Consider the following 15848-nt stretch of genomic DNA (forward strand, 5'->3'; position numbering starts at 1 on the left):
TGACAAGCCTTTGACTCCTGTCTTGGATAGCTTCTTCTGCCAGGTTACACCAAATGGAAAGGATTAATCAGTGGCAGAAAAAAAAAAATAAATGCAGAGCTCTCCACAAAGCTTAAGTTGTTTTAAAAAATAGGAGATTTTCAAGTCCAACATCAACTGCCTAATTTTGGTAGGAAGCATGAGGTTACTCCAAAGAGGAGAGGCAGCGAACCATGTATTTGTGGCATTCAGATTGGTGATATAATCATGTAACTGCAAAACAGGAATAATTCACACTGCCAAAAACTACAGGATTATGTGTGATCCAGTTGATGGACAGAGGTGCGTGGACACAGCAGGCTGATCATTTCTAGTGATTGCTCCATTATATGCCAAGTGTATAGGTAAGGTACTACTGGAGCCCAGAATTTTCTAGAAAGGTGTATAAAGACAAAGTCTGCCGAGGTACAGAAGGGTAAGTACAAAATACACTAAATTGTCATAGTGATCCTTTTATGCTTTTTTGCAAATCACCAGGGCTTTTCCAGCTGTGTGTTAAAATCCCAAGTGAAATTGCATGTCTAATTTAACAAAATTGCCTTTGCATGTGTGAACCAGGTGACTGCATATACAGAACCCCTAAACTAGCTGAGAGACCACAAAGGCAGTCAGCCTATGCCTGTAATTACTTTAACAACAGAGACGTGGTCTGTGCAAGCTGTATTTTATCCTTTGGTATTTACTATGTGAATAGTAAGTGATGAAAGAAATATAAAACAAGCAGAAAACACTGTAGTTTTCCAAGTCTGTGGAGTGATTCATGTAAGGGTTTGGGGGACTGGGCCCCAAATATAGGAAACAATGTTTTGGTTTAGTTTTAAGTAAAAAAAAAAAAAAAAAAGCAATTCTAAATTTGTAGATGGCACGAGGTTTTTCACTCTATAGCATCTCACACAAATTTTGCTTGTGGCCATCTTGAACACCTACAGCTCCAGAAACACTGTAATTATCCCAACCCATGTGATGCGGCATGTGCTTTCCTCTGCCAAACGATAGATGTCTTTTCCATACAGCAGTTTTCTAGCAGTATAATCCACATGCAATAAAGCTCATTCTGGATGCAGTAGGAGTATGATTGGCCAAGTAACAGGAAAGCAATTAATCTGGATAATTTGCTCACTTTGAATTTCCTAGCCATACTTAATATGAAACTTATACAAACATCATAAGAAGTAAAATTAAGCTGTTCCTACACAGGCATATAAAATTACTCATTTATGTTTGCTAGATGCAAGAACACCACATAAACCAGACAATCAGTTAGAATAGTATTAAAGTAAGTGTATTAATGCATTAAAAAGGAATTTAAAAAGTAACCACCAAACACTATAGGTAATTTCTTAAGAGAATCAAATCTGTAATTGAAGCAAAAATTGCTTTGACAAAACATGTTCAGCACCAAGGATTTAATGGCAATGATCATGAGGAAGAAAAACAAGAGCCCAACAGTCCCCTTTTACTTCTGAGCTTGAAAGCAAGCCACTGGACATGATTATCAAACATGGAAAAGTCTGCCCCAGAAATCCCATGAGTCTGAATTATTTAACTAAGCAAGGAAGATTTCCAGTCCAAAATCATAAATATTTTAAGTCTAGCTAAAATACAAATGATATTTATTTTGATAAATGTTGTGTCACTATGGCTAAAATAAATAAAGGCATAGCTAAAAAAAAAATGCCCATCATGCTTAAATTGGGCAGCACAGAATAGGTTTGTTGGTAGATAATATCTGGAATTAGACACGCAATGTAAATGGGACTGTGTTGCCTATATGGATGAATTCCATTCAAGCATTTCTGACCATCCTTTGTCCAAATTATAGCTTAATGAAAAATTAAGACCTAAACAAGACAGTAAGTAATCTTATAGGTACATGTTTGCGCTACTAAAAATGGACAATGGGATCAAAGTTTTATCACGGATGTTAAAGACATGCATGCAATCTCAGTCACTGCACAGTGAGGTTATTTTTCACAAATTGTTTTAGATTTCTGCGGCTTAAGCTGTAAAAATTCAAGTTCTACCAAAACAACCGAACAGTTATAGTAGCAAAAAAAAGTGTTTGCAAAAATGCTAAAAATAATTATATCCCATTCACAAATGCACACAAAACTATGCAGAAGCACAGAAAATGTTCAGTTCAGGCACATGTACATTTGTACCTCTGCTCATATCTGAGAATCTGTTTTTTTTCAAATATGCAGTTGCAGAGGAGTCAAATATCTTCATTAGTTTAAGCTGCAGTTGAAAAAGCTCTGGGAAAAGTGACAAAGAACTGACAGAAACTCAGACCATTTTTTAAATCACTTTCAAAATATCATCTTCTATTTCTTTTCTTTTTAAAAAATGTCACTTTTCAAAAGCTACAGAGAAATGTGGGGGGGGGGGTAGGTGACTGAAAACAGTATGTAGCATATGAAATATTAACATTGTGCTGTATGAAACATTTAAATTGATGCCTAATTATTAATTTATTCAAACGTTTGTATTTTGACCAGTAAGCAAAACAAACAGAAAAAAAAAAAAACGAAAAACAAAAACAAAGCCATCTTTGCCCAAGCTTCCTTCAGATGCACATTCATGTTTCAACTGCTTGTTTTGAAAAGCTGTCCATAAATTCAATCCAAGTGGCATTGTGGCTCCAGGGTTCCTAGAAGTAAGAGATAACAAAACACTCCTAGATCATTCAGTTCATCTCAGTGCTAATGTCAGACAAAATAACAACAAAATAACAGCTCTGACTGCCAGGAAGTTTCTCTTACCAGCTACCAACATAATTTTCTTTCAGTGTTTCACTCCTATGTGTGTGCCTCGTGCACGAGCTTGAGTTATTCTCTCCTTTTCCAATATTCTACCCACCCAGCAACACACAGCTGTAGTGTAAAGCTACCCTCCACTGGGCACCCTTTAGCAAAATAACACTGCTGTTAAACTGAGACATTTACGAATCATAAGGCTGCACCCCAAAATAAGAATAGCCTTTAAAAAAATAGATTTTTTAAAAGTTATGCATTTGAGTTCACCTTATTCAAACTTTCAGGCTTTTGAGGTTCACAGTTTAAAATGTGGAGGGTTTGCTGCTGTAAGGGCTTAGACTTTTTGATGTATTTTTGGTTTTATACCAATGAAAGCTTTGATTTTGTGCATTTACTCAATCAAAGGATCAGAGTTATAAAGGTAAAAAGACATTTTTAAGATTTGCATAATATTTGCAAGTTTTGGCAGTATCTTAACCCTTTCCTGCATTTTCCCCAATATTTCTGGGTTTATCAAGAAATAGGACCCTGCCCTTTTGGCAGATAAAAGGACTGAGTTTATGATTGCTGCCACAGACTTGTCACCTTACCCTGCATTTCCAAAACTCACGTTTACCGCAGAACCAGTTTCCTGGGAGTTTGCTGCATCTGAGGAGGAAGCCGAGCTGTTGTGGGAGGTATGGTCTAGTTCCTTCTCCATGCAGTTCTGATTTTACTAAAACAGGGAGTCACTTGAGCTTGTCTCCACTTTATCCCAAGCTGTCTATCAGCTGCCAGTCTGTAACTGTAACCCACCACCTCCCATTTTTATTGAAGATTTTCATTTTCCTGTGAGCGCAGGATGGAAACAACAATGGAAACCTCAGAAGCTGCCACAGAGTGAATTTTTCTGGCAGCTCTGTACACATGGGAATTTTCAAAGAGCCTTTAATAGTCTCAAATCCAAAAATATTCCCATGAATTTTTGAGTTTCATCCACAATGGTCAACAGTTTCCATGAATTGCAGTGTAGGGTAAGTGTGTCCAGAGAAGGATCACTGCCTGCTTTCCCAAACCTTTGAAGGAATAACTGAAAGAGCCGCCTCTGAGGACGTTGCTGTCTCTGCTTGTTTCCAATGAGAAGAAATCCTGTTCCGCAGTCCCAGCTAAGATGACACTTCCCTCTTCTCCATATGCGTTCCCGACAAGGAGGAAAAAGTCAGCAGAAAACCACAGTTGGATGCTAGCTTGATCCAGAAGTTTGATCCAGAAGTGTCGATTGGGTGGCAGGAAAGAGGAACCTAGAGGACAGGGTGTGAGAGTGCCGGGTTTAGGGACACGGGGATGTGTAAAGCAAGAAAACAGATGGCACAGGGGAAAGCAGCTGGAGCTCCGACAAGCAGCAAGTAGAATGATTTGGTAGGGGCAGGACCAAGTAGCCACACCAGCTGAACAGTGACAGCAGAGTGAAAGAGCAATGCAGGAAGAAATGACAGATTTACAAGCTTAATTACTAGCCGTGAATAAGGTCTTTTTCCTAGAGAGCTGGTGAGATGGCTGGACCTGCATCGATGTGTTTTCCAAGGAATCCCTAGGCAGGCAGAACAGCAGGATGCATTTGTTCATTTATTACTAATATCCTGGATTTTAATGTTAATCTCTGAATATCTGAAGGAGGTAACAGTGCAATGACAAGGCTGAAAATGGCAATTTCAGTTTGCTTAAAATACCTGCGTGCCAGCTGCTGTTCAGACGAGCCCTCAAGTGTTTCATCTGGAAACATTTCTAAACTAGGAAAGACAGAGGTGCTTGGGAAAAAAGGCATTTCCCTCAATGGGTAAAAAAATGTGTTTCAAACATCTAGAACCATGAGCTGGCACTTTAGGCAGGACACTCTGAGGTCCTGATGTCCAGAAAAGGTCTGACAAATTGGGTGTATCTGATACAATGAAGTGGCAAAGGTCATATTTTGCTGAACAAAAAAACCTCCTTCATAACCAAAAATCGAGTTTTGATAAAATTTCAATGTGTACAGGAAAAATCTACTGTATTCTACCTGGGAATTTCCTTAACTCAAGACAGTGACCGCTGAGGCTCGCATAATACTCTCCACCTTCTGATAGAAGAGATTAACATCAAGCTAGGAAATTGCACTTGCATCAGAAAACCTCATTCACATACCAAGATGTCAGAGCACATCAGAAAACCCTGAATTGCGCAAAGCCACAAGTGGCCTACTGTGTATTATATTTTTACTACGATGAATTAATACATAGTGGTTTTCTCTATTTGTTTCCCATTCAGCATTGTCTTTAAAAAAACACTCACTTGTTTGCTTAAATTACTGGAGGGAATGGTCTTGATCCTACCCTTGACAGAATTTGAAGAGCAATAATAGCATAGAGCATGAAGTCAAGCAGCAATATACTTCTCAAGCAGTTCTGCTTCTTTCATTTGGCTGCACTTAAAGTAAGGAGGTCCTCAGTGTGAGCAAGAGTTGGAATTTGCCCCACAATTTCTACTGTATCAAATATCAGCCTTTTGTAGCACATGAAAACTTCTGAGGATCCAGTTTAACCTAAGGTGCAGGGAGATAACTGGAAATGCTCTCAGCAAAGGTGGCTAGCTGTGGTTAACTGCTGGTTTAATCAAAGCTTTTAGAAACAATGAAATGTGACTCATCAGTAGGTGGTGTGGGACTTCTCTTAGTATATCAGCATTTGTATATTGCAATTTGATTTATACTCCTGTATTTCTAACATTAGGAATTACGTAAGCAATACAAGGACGTTCAAGGAAGACGCCATCCATAGCAGTGTGTCTTGTATTAGAATGCAGCTACAGTAACATGGGATGGCAAACTTTTCAGAGAAAAGGATTTCTGTTCCTCAATGTCTGTAAAGATGACTTTGTGTGAGCACACGCTTGCCCTTCTCCATATTACATATAAAACTGCTTGTGAATGACTGCATATGACATTGAGTCAGAAAGACACTTTTAACAGGGGACTGCACATTGCTGGTTTTATAGCATCATTTGTCAAAGCTGAAGCACAATTTAAGTGAAATGACTTCACATAGATTTGGGAATTCTGACTCCCTTGAATATTTTTTTTTTCAGAATGGTAAAAAAGAAGAGATGGGAGGAGGAAAAGAAGTAACAGCATCCCCCCGTTATACTACTGTGAGCAGTGCATTTTCATCTTCATCTGCCAAAAAAAAGTACTCTTGGCACCTTTAAGTAGCCTAAGCTCATTTCCCAGCAACCAAGTTCAAATTTATCAGCAAAGCCTAGAGGCTGTCTGGTCATGGGGGTCACATTTCTGAGAAATGTGGAAGAATTGTGACTGGTCCTAACTGAGTGACAGATATCGTGCTTCAGTGTCAGAAGTGTAGATTTAGACTTGTGAAAGCAGCGTTGAGTTCCACAGCACTTGATGTACCCTCTGATCAACAAGGATGCTCATGGAAGCCCCACCCAAAGATGTCATCTCAATCCTAAATTGATTTCAATAAATTGTTGCCCCTTTAAGTCCTAGAAGTGCAAGGGTCGCTCCAAGCCAGTCCTTCATATATGCACAAAACTAAAGTGCATCGGAGTTTTAAAAGGGTGGTGGAGCTTTCTGCCAGCCATGGCTGATAATTCAGACATGCGTATGATCTTCAACCATATGTCTGCTTTGGTACCACCACACCACTCAGCTGCTGGGAAGCAGAGAAGCAGCTGGCAAACTCTTTTGCGCATGCAATCAGCATTCATAATAATACTTTTATTGCTATTATTTCTGTTACATCTAATCCACTACTATTTGGTTCATCCACTTATTGCATCTTATGTTTAGCAAAGTTTATAGGCTGAGGGCTGCTTTTGCTTCTCACATGTACGTTACACACAGGAAAATAAAGTTCTGTTTTGATAGCAGCTACTGAATGTTACAAATAATAGCAAAAATGTAGCTGCTGCTACTATTTGACATGACCTATTTTCAGATAGGAAATGGTCTATCATGGGGTAATTGAGAAGAAACCCATTATTAACTCCTGTCTCTAAAACTTCCAAGAAGACTGATTATATGGTTCACCCTGAAACGCTGCAATTTCACTAACATATTTGTTGGAGGCAATTATAATCTATACAGTACTTCATAGATCTTGGAATACAATAGCTTTAAATGGAGTAAATGGCTTGCATGCCCTGATCTCAAATGAAATGTGACACTATTATATCTTCGGAGGTTACCAACAAATCTCTTTTTCCTGGGTAAACAAAGAAAATGATGACGAGGAGAGAAAAAGAAAATATTTTGAAAACTTGTGAGCCCAGTTGCTCTCTGCCAACAGCTATGCAGACACTGGGGCTGACTTGTTGCCAGAGTCAGCACACTAGCTAAAAGTCTCACGTTCTGCAGGCAGCAGCTTAACGATACAAAAGGAAAAATGTTTCCTTTCTTGCTGCCTTCAGCAGATGACCCCAGCCTACAAGGGAGCCAACTCCAGTGTTTGCAACAGCAATTTTTCAAGTTTTTGCTCATTAAAAACTTTGCCAGTGCTTTACTCCATGACCCGAACAACTGGCTGACTGAATGCCTCTTCCCGGACTGAGGAGGGTGAGCCAGAGAGACGATACTATCTGTTAGCCTCATGTCTTAAAAGGGCAAAATGAGGGTTTTACACCTCTTAGATAGACAAGGCTACAATGGAGAATGGCTGACCTGCTCACAGGCACCAGGGCCACCTGGGGCAGGGTAGGAGGTGCTGTTCCACCAGCACAGCAAGCAGTTCAGCCCTTGGACACAGACAGCAAGGCCCCAGTATGCTGCATTCAGAGGACACTTAAGACAAAGCAATGGCTTAGGAAGAGTTATAGTTTTGTCCTTGCTATCCTTGACACCTCATTTCCCAGTTTTCATGGGCCTTGCTGTGCAGTAGTATTGACCAGGAGGGCTAAGAGAGCAGGCAGGCGGGCTCATGCTTTTGACATAGCAAAGAGCAGGTCTAAAAGCAAAGCCCATGTCCTGACTTTCCAGTCCTACCTCTGGCACTGGGCCAAGAGAAAAGAACCTGCCCAGCACGGCTGCTAGGAAAGAAGCTGGTCATTGGGAAAGGGTTTAAGGCTCTAAACCCCAAGGAGGTGGAGCTGTCAATGTAACCAGTTGTTACATTGTCAACATACTTGTTAAATGTCAACACACTTGTTGAGGTGACCAGATTTCATAGAACCATAGACTCACAGAATGGTTTAGGTCAGAAGGGACCTTTAAAGATCATCTAGTTCCAATGCCCCTGCCATGGGCAGGGCCATCTTTCATTAGATGAGGTTGCTCAAAGCCTGACCTTGAACACCTGGCTGGAGAGCAGCCCTGCAGAAAGCGATCTGCAGGGTGCCAGTTGACAGCAGACTCAATGTGAGTCAGCAGTGTGCCCTGGCATCTGGGAGGGCAAACCGCATCCTATCAAATACTCCATAACCAGACGGTCAAAAGTGGTGATCATCCTGCATTGGTACAGCCTCACCTTTAGTACCGTCAGCAGTTCTGGGCCCCAGAATTTAAGAAGGATGTGAAGGCCCTTGAATGCATCCAGATGAGGACAGTAAAGCTGCTGAAAAGGGCTGGAAGGAACATCCTATGAGGAATGACTAAGGACTTTGTGCTTGTCTAGTTTGGAGAAAATGAGGCTGAGGGGCAACCTCATTGCTCACTACAGCTTCCTGAAGAGGGGAAGTGGAGAGCGAGGTGCGGATTTCTTCTCCTTGGGATCCAGCAGTAGGTTGTGTGTGAATGGTTCAAAGCTGTGCCAGGGTAGATTTAGACTGGACATTAGGAAGTATTTCTTTACCAAGAGAGTGGTCAAGCACTGAAACAGGCTTCCTAGAACAGTGGTCAATGCCCCCATCCTATTCAATGTTTAAGAGGCATTTGGACAATGCCCTTAATAAAATGCTTTAATTTTTGGTCAGCCCTGAATTGGCCAGGCAGTTGGACTAGATGATCGTTGTAGGTCCTTTCCAACTGAAATTATTCTATTCTATTCTTATTCTATTCTATTCTATTCTATTCTATTCCATCATTTCCAATGATGGGACATACACAACTTCTCTGGGCAAATGTCCTGTTACAGTGTCTTACCACCCTCATTATAAAACATCTCTTCCTTATGTCCAATCTAAGCCTACCTTTTTTCAGTTTAAAACTGTTGCCCCTTGTCTTATATGCCCTGAGAAGTTTCTCTCTGTCTTTTTATAAGCCCCCCTTATCTATTGAAAGGCCACAATAAGGTCTCTTCAGAGTCTTCTCTTCTCCAGACTGAACAACCCCAACTCTCTCAGCCTGTCTTCACAGGAGAGGTGCTCCAGCCCTCTGACCATTTTCACGTCCCTCCTCTGGACCTGCTCTAACAGCTCCATGTCTTCTTTGTGCTGGGGGCTCCAGAGCTGGATACGATGCTCCAGGTGGGATCTTGCAAGAGTGGAGTAGAGGGGGAGAATCACCTCCCTTGGCCTGCTGGCCACGCTTCTTTTGATGCAGCCAGGATAATACAGTTGGCTGCTGGGGCTGCAAGTATACATTGCTGGCTCACGTCCAGTTTTTTGTCCACCAGTATCCCCAAGTCCTTCTCTGTAAGGCTGTTCTAAAACAATTCATCACCCAGTTTATACTGATGCTGGTGATTTCCCCAGCCCTGGGTTCAATGATTATTACTGTGTGTAGCTCACTGCCACCCTGATTGAAGATCTGTTGGTTTAGCCATTCATCCCACCACCTTCTGTCTGTATTATGGGAAATAGCATAGGTTTAGAACAAAACACAATAAAATTACTATGACTGGGGAGTCTAAGGCACCCCTACATGCTCAGCCCTTCCTCCTGACTAAGTGGAAGTGGCTTCCCAACATCATGTTTTTTTCCTGGATCCCAGGTGAATGCCTGTAACCCCATAACACAGGATGTCCAAAGTGGCCACCTCAGGGTCTGGGCTCCTCTCCTGAGGACAAAAGCTTACAGGCATCTACATCCTTTTCCACTTCTGGTTGTTAATGTCTTCCCTGTGAGGAGGCCTCCTTTTTCCCAAGGTTTAATCCTCAGATGAGGGGAAGTGAGGGGTTTCTGCTTGTGAACCGTGGATGGGGAGGAGGAGGAACCTAAAGAGGTGATAGCTGCTTCCCCCTTGGTGAAATAGATAAGAAAGGATGAGGTTTTTCTTCCTCCATCAGGTACAGTTTTGCAGCCCGTTTCTCAAATGTGTCAAGCAGAAGTCACTTGGCGTGCCTCTTCCTGCCTGTCCACAGAAATGCGAGCTGCGTGTGCACTGCGGGGCAGAACCTACTAAGAGGAAACCTACGGAGGATGTGATGTACTGCAAAGCGGCCAGGGAGTTTTTGGTGGTTAAGATACACACCTCTGTCATCAGTTCCTAGCAGAAAATGACAGTCAGAAGACCAAAGTACCTATGAGGTAATTTAGAGAAACTAAAAGGTCCTCAAAATAACAGAGGTTTTGTCTCTGTAATCATATTGCACTGAGGAAATCCATTATCTTATTTATGGTTTGTTTTTCAGGGTCAGAGCAGACACAGTACTATATATTGTGAAATACAGGTTGTAATGTTGTAACAGGTTGGGTCACCACTGTGGGTTTGTCATAGTCCTGTATAGTTTATTTTAACTGGGGTGTACTCACCAAGTATAAGAAATTAGTTGGTACTTTAATGAAAGCCAGGCCAACACCAGCTGACTTGCAGTGTTTTAATTCCATAAGACAGTCCAAAGGAGGCTTTGCAAAACTTTTCCAAGAAACTAGGACACAAATTTAAGAGAACAGCAGCTAAAAATTTTAGGGCATTTAATGTGTTTTATCTGGCCAGGTGAAGAGCTAGCCAATTTTATTGAAAACATCTGCAAAGGATGGGTAGTATCTGCAGGGCTGTTGAAACAAGATTCTCAAATTGTGTCAACATCTATCAACCAGACATTTTCATTCACAAGCAAAGTTACACCTTATAAGCACATCATATCTGGACAACAGGAGTAAATACAAGAAACAAGTCAGCGTTTTTAACATCACACAAAGTATCCTCTGCTTTCTCACTTGCTTTCAGAAATGGAAATACCAACACTGGCTGTGCCCTGCATCTCACCTAGCTTTAGATCAGTTCCATGTCAGCACTTGAGCTAGCCTCCTGCTACAGTCACCCACTTTATTCTTCTGACCTACTTTACACATCAGTGAGATTAACATCTCCATAGAAGTGCTTCTTCATTGACCATAAAGGGAACCAGCAGGGATGAAGATGCTTGAGATCTCCTAACATGAAATCTACGCAGAGAGATGAAGACTCAACTGTTCAAAAGTTTGGTGATGTCAGTTCTTGGCTATCCAACTCAGGGAAGGAAAAATTAGAAAGTTCAGATGTGCCATCCCCATGGCTTTTGATGGCAGCTTTTGAGGAGTTTGGACGTGTAGTCCCAAATGAAGTGATCAGATCTTTTGAAACTGAGTGATTCCTTTCATAAAAATATAATTACATGACTAGTCCAGGATCATACCACACATCAAAGGACATAGCACTGTACATATGACAGTACAGGCAAACTGGGAATAGAACTGGGTAGTATGCTACAGCTGGGGTGAAAGAAGTCCACCAGGTTAGAACAGCCACTGCAAATTCATTAAGTCCTTGGCAGCCCTTCAATGCTTGTCACCAAATAGCCCCTTTTTCCTGTCCAATTTGGAAGGGTTTAATCAGAAGCGCTTTTTTTGTTTGTTTGTTTGTTTTAATTTGGCACCGTCTTGCTTTAAACATCTCTACTAAGAAAAATCCAACTACAAGAACATGTTGCAAACAAGCAAAAAAAAAAGCAGTATCAAACTGAAATGTCATGTGAAGAGTCTTCATGACTACTTACGAGTGAAGGCAGTTTGAAAGACTGTCTAAGGGAAAACAGGGATAACTGCATTTATTTGCATGCCCAGGGAGAGAAAAGGTCAAGACAGAAAACCTTCAATGGCTTAAAATTTGGGGGATAAACACTAATGTAGTTCAAATAAGCTTACTGACATGGACAAACACATTAAAAGGAAATTTTCGTAGTCAGTGCCATGAGTAAAGGTAAGCCCCACTGTTACGCATATAACTCAGGTCAGCGTCACCACCAAGGCTCTGGTATGTTGTCAGTGAAAGTGCTGGAAAATAGTCCTTCTGCCGTGTTACTCAGAAACGATGTAATGGGCTTAAACTCAGATGGCTCTGATGCAAACCCACTGGGGCCACATGCAGTGGCTGAGGGGGGCAAACTCATGTAGTAGTAGTAGTAGATGGGAAGCACGCTGGTGAAGAGAGTTGCCTAACTTGTGATACCCACCAGGGATGGGAAAAATACCAGGGCAGTGCAATGTCACTACTTGGGAGAAGACAGAGAAAACACAGGGTGGATACTTCCTCTCCATCTCGATCTTCCAGTCCTAACGTTGAGGAAGGACTGAACCCGAAAGAGTGCATATTTTCAAGAAAAGAACCCATCTCTCATCTTGGCTGTAAAAGCCATGCAGAAATGCTACCTTGTTTTCAGATAGGCCTTCCCCTCTCCCTGGGCACATGTCCAAGCCTCTCATTGGTAACCAGTCAGCCAGAATGGGCGTATGACAAAAATATTGCAGGAGAGGGGAGCAGAAAGGTGTGGACAGACCCAGCGTACCTCTGTTGTGGAATAGCAAGGAAGGAGATTTGTAGGATGACACCGGGGGGAACAATGAGCGATGTCCTTCAAGGTTGCGTATTGCTTTGACCACTGGACTTGTCTTCTGAATGCAGTACTGCTGAGAAAGAACAGTGACTATATGGCTACTTATATATTTCTTAAAACACACACAACAGGTGCTTCCCATTTTATTCATGAGAAAACTGGGGCGGAGTGAACTTAGCAACTCCCTTAAATTTTCCTGGTAGAAGTGTCAAAGCTGGGTCTGCATGTGCGATCTGCATTAAAATGCAGAGAGATTGTAGAGGCACAGGTACTCAAAATTAAATTAAACAAATTTAAAAAAAAACAACCCATGCTGCGTCCAAACACAGACTTAAGAAATTGTGGGCCCAGTGGCAGGATCTGAAGAAGGTGCCCCACTGAGCATCTGTCCCAGAGGGCTCCAGCATCACACTCTGCCAACTTGGAAACAATGAAAAAACTCCTAAATTACTCTTGAAGTTTTGCCAGTATTTGTGGTTTAATGGTTTGGCCTAAGCATATGGAGTTTGTTTTCTTAAATCCCCAGGCCCTAGAAATGGGTTATTACCTGTGAATTTCACCTACTTTCATTTGAGAGACCTTGTAATTGTAAGGGGAGAAAAACCATGTGGGAATGGAGGAAGGGGAAGATATGTGATTGTAATAGAAGGAAATAAAAGGAGGCCAGAAAGGATTATTTTGGAAGCCTTAGGACTTTTAAGCAAATGTCTTGATTTGCTGGAGACCAGCTCAGGTTTTGAGCACATGAGGCTGTTGATTGCCACGAACAATTTGACTGGTTCTTCCAGTCCTGAGGATTTGGTGGCCCCCCCCCCCGAATTTCCGCCCTCCCCCGCTTCTTGCTTTCAGTCTGAGTAAGTCTTACTGAAACTGTGCCTAGGCTAGTCTCAGGCAATGGCAGAGTGGGATGGGGCAGGTGGCTTGGGTAGGAACTGGGATGCCTAGAAATTGTGTAAGATGGCTGGCATTTTTCATGTCAAAGAAACCCTGTGCATCCCACGTTCTGGATGCAGCATTGTCTTTCCCTGAACTGCTAGTGCCTGCCTATAGCTCGTTTGGCACAGAGGTATCCTGGCACAGGCAGGGTGTGTCACAATATACGCGTGACAGTGTGTTTAATGATTATCTAAGCAATCTGTCCTTCCATCCATCTGGTTTACTGATAGCTGCCTCCAGGTGCGTTGAAAAGTGCTGACTGAAGATGTAGAACTATAAATCCCCAGTTTGCCATTCAAAGCCTCAAGGAAAATAATAACCTAGCACTCTGTCCTGCAGACTTTGTCACTTTATGCTCCAAATGAACATCGATGTCTCAAATGGGCTATCCATCTTGAGAACTACGTCTTATTGGCAGCTCCCTCTGATACACAAGGGCTAAGAGTGCATGCCTGGCCTTAAAAATACCTACTTGAAAGTTTTGTGAAAAAAGTTTAAAAGTCTGCTTGGCTGGTGGCTTGGTTTCTTGCTCCATTAACAGTAACTTTTCATTTGCTGTATTACTGGAAGCCTGCATTTCTTAGTCAAAAGGTGTTATTTCTCTTTGGAAACTTCCCTTTCTCCCCAGCAGCTGACAGCTTTCCACCTTTATAGGAGCAGATGCCAGGCCAGCTCTGTGAGAGCACCAGGCCAGCACTAAATGTTGCACGTCTAATTCAAAGCAGTCTGCAAGCACATTATGCCATGGCAAACCAGGTTCTTTTCAATTATGCATTCTACGTGAATTTTCAAGCCACTGATGGGAACAGCCATGGGGCCACAAGAACCAACACCAGCATAAGAGAGGGTGCAGGGAGGCCGAGGTGGGTCTGGCAGCAAGGGCAGCAGTGTGCCAGGAGCAAACACTGAGCATGAAAGCCCAGCTTGACAGCTTTCCCCGGTTAAACCAGCACAGCCCATCTGCAAGCACCAACTGAGGCTCTCAGTCTTCTCTTCACATGCACACTACCAGAGCCAACAATGCCTCTGGCTTTGCCAAGGCTTCTGAACCTATTTGCTCCCTACAGAAGACCAAGACAAGACAAACCAAAGCCTCCCTGTCCATTTGCTTCTCTCAGAGTTCCCGCACTGCACTGCAATCATCTCTGGTGTCCTCACAGCCTGCTGGGGTGCATGAGGTCCTGATAAAGTAGCTCATTGCCTTTCCTCTGGGTCATGCAATTGTCTTCTTCCTTCTGCATCTGTTGCCTTTGGTGCCAGCTGTCCCCATAGCCACACACAATCCTTTCTGGGGCTGAGAACATCTTTCTTTTTTTCCCTTTCCTATGCCTCAGCCAGCTTTTCTGTTCAACTGCTGCCTGGGAACTGCATTCACATGCTCTCTACAGGGGATACCTCAATCTTCATCCTTTCAGTTCAACCATTAGGCCATGCCCAGTGTGCTGATGGTGTCTATAGGTAAGCAAATGACCTTTTCTGCATCTCATCCAAGTGCTTTCCAATTCTCCCCCATGGGACTGAGCACTGGGGAAGATCCCAGTTTTAAAAAGAAATAATTTCTATGCATGATTAATTTTGCCTGTGTCAGAGTTTACTTCTTTCATCTTTGCAGATGGATAAATGTGTACTTGCTTTTCAATCTGGTGCTGTAGGCTTATCCTTTCTGACAACGTTATCAGCAGGCAAATGGCATGGCTGCCTACAATCCGGAACCAGCAACATTAGTGGCAGGAAAAAGTGAGGATGAGAGTTTACAGTGACCAAGTTTAACTATTGTTACTGAAACAGAACGATAAAAGTGAGGCATATAAACACATAATTTCCCTAGAAGCACATGGATAATCTGCAGGTCAGAACTATGCCACTTCTCTAAAGACCATCCTTGGAACAGGGTTCTGTAAAATGTTCCTGAAGAATTTTTTTCTTACTGGCAAGAGTATTTCAGCATAGTAGTTGATTAAAGTGCTCTTTAAAATGTTCTGAGGAAGGGAAAACAAAATGGGATATTCCTTTAAAAACCAAATTTTGTGTGAGGGCTGTGATAGGAAACATTTGCTGCATTACTATATCTGCCAGCCCAAAAGCAAAAGGCACAGCACAATTCATCTCTACAGATATCAACTCTTCCATTCCACAGTGGCATTGCTTCTTCCATACTGCCTGTTACGAACAGTCCCTGGGCCACACCATCTTCCAGTGCCTGGACAGTATGTGCTAACTGGTACAGGTGTTGCTAGTCGGGAGAGCCCAGGTGATGTTTTTAAGCTTTCTCTTTTGATTTCTAAATTGCCAATCACTAGTGATGAAAACAAAGCTCAAGAACTAGTACAAAGCTCCACACAAAAGAGGTGGATCTTTCCCTGTGGGTTTTTTTAATTCCAGTAATTAACTGCATGTG

General features: G+C 42.1%; 1 long non-coding RNA gene across 2 annotated transcripts; it reads right to left on the minus strand.

The window, feature by feature from the left end:
* Positions 1-1305: 1305 nt before the first annotated feature.
* Positions 1306-13323, minus strand: LOC308059460. Of its 2 annotated transcripts, none has more exons than XR_013926251.1 (2): positions 3406-13323; positions 1306-2689 (listed from the first exon to the last, which is right to left on the minus strand). It is a non-coding gene; the product is annotated as an uncharacterized lncRNA (long non-coding RNA). The 2 variants fall into 2 exon arrangements; XR_013926252.1 differs by having other exon boundaries at positions 3386-13323.
* Between the last annotated feature and the right edge of the window lie 2525 nt (positions 13324-15848).

This window comes from Falco punctatus, assembly GCF_963210335.1.
Source record: "Falco punctatus genome assembly, chromosome: 2".
NCBI classification, from domain to species: Eukaryota; Metazoa; Chordata; class Aves; order Falconiformes; family Falconidae; genus Falco; species Falco punctatus.